This window comes from Apium graveolens, chromosome 9, assembly GCF_009905375.1.
Source record: "Apium graveolens cultivar Ventura chromosome 9, ASM990537v1, whole genome shotgun sequence".
In the NCBI taxonomy this organism is placed as follows: Eukaryota; Viridiplantae; Streptophyta; class Magnoliopsida; order Apiales; family Apiaceae; genus Apium; species Apium graveolens.
The window spans coordinates 73,378,561-73,380,502 of NC_133655.1; positions in this window are offsets into that span (position 1 = coordinate 73,378,561).

A 1,942-nucleotide genomic window follows, 5' to 3' on the forward strand; every position below is an offset into this window, starting at 1 on the left:
AGGTTCTTTCTTTTCACTCTCTTTATCCGAATCTTCAAAAACTATCTTCTCCGGAGATTCAAGAGCTTTATCTGTTTCCTCAGCTTTATCCAGATTTCTCTTGCGAGTGCGAGAACGTGTTTGCATAAACGCTCGCTAGAGTACCTGAAACAAAACTGAAAGTAGTAAGTATCGAGTCTTAATCAATGAATCCTAATGACCACTGATGGAAAGTACATAAACTAAATAAATTAACACCGAGTCCCCGGCAGCGGCACCAAAAACTTGTTAGGAACAAAGCATGCGCTAAATAAATCACGCAAGTATACGCGTTCACAAGTAATATAGAATGATTTCTAGTTCGTTCCCACAGAGACTCTGGTTAATTATATTTAATTAACACATACTCACCAATCTATGATTATTCTTCAATGCCAAGACAATAACAATTAGGATTGGTTAACTAATATTAACTATGAGAATTAAACTCTTGAATTAACAATTTTAAATACACATGAGATCCTAACTTCATTACTACTTCATTCAATAGTTATTATCATTAACCTTAGCATGTAATGGTGATGATATTAATCGAACAACACGTAACTGATAAACGCCAACTTTTGTTGTACGAATACCATTCTACCAAGCATCCACAATTAAGATAGAAGTTGAATATGCATCAATTATGTTGAGACCCTATATGTCTACAGAATTTGACAACATAACGATTTAAGCGCAAGTTATTCATGATGATTACACAGGGCAAGTAAAACGGTTAGATTTACCCACTAATCATGCATACAATACATGAACCTATGCTAGCATGTCAAGTTCTAAATCTCAAGTTTCACTGTTGCTTCACAAGAGATTAACAGGCTATCTTACATGTTCGCGACACATATAAGACGATTAAGCACAACCTATACTAGATATCATACAATCACCACATACCAAGGTATTAAACAATTAACTAAAGAAATCCATAGTAAATCCGTTAGAATCCCATGATCACGATTAGCCCATAATAGAACTCATCGTCACCATGGGTTCATATAAAAGCATGATAATAACACAACAATATAAGGCTAATAAAAATAATTAATAAATATTGAAGTACATCACAAGAGTATTAAAGTTCAAAGCATAAAGAAAACTAGCATCCACAGTTACAATGAATTAAAAGAATCACAAGATAAACGTATGCTTCCTCTTCTTCGTTGTTGCGTGCTAAAATAGTCTTCTCAATCTTCTTGCCCTTGCTCTTGATTTCTTGATGAAGAAAATGTCTTCCCATAAGGTTTATATAATAGCCCAAGAGAACTAGCGCCAATAGAAGCCCAATCGTACTCGAATTAATAAAATCCAGATTCTAAAGATCCGCCCACAGGCGGTAGCCTGCATCCTCCACGCGGCCGCCTGCTAGCACGCGGTCACCTGCTCCTAGCGCGCGGCCACCTGCAACCTTTTTGGAAAATTCCTTATTCTGCTTCTGTTTTTGCTGATTTCTTCGCTCATCACCCCTAGACTGATTCCAAGCACTTCTTTAAGCTTTATTTGATGAAAAACACCTATCTAAGCAAGTTATACCCTGAAATGCAAAAAAAGTAGAAAACGCTTCAAATACACAAAATACTTAAGTCCAAGACACCAATTCAAGCCATTATGAGACGCTCTAAGTGGTATAAAATGCCACTTATCAGTTTCATCAAGCTTTAAAGGCCAATTTTTCCTCGATGGACACACAACTTCTCTAAAATGCGCTTGATCTCTCTGTTAGACACCTCAGCTTGACCATTTGTCTGAGGATGATAAGCCGTAGCAATGCGATGATTCACATTATACCTTTGCATCATAGCAGTGAACTTGCGATTACAAAAATGCGATCCCTCATCATTGATTATGACTCTTGGAGTTCCAAACCTTGTGAATATCTGCTTCTGAAGAAAATTAAGCACCACTT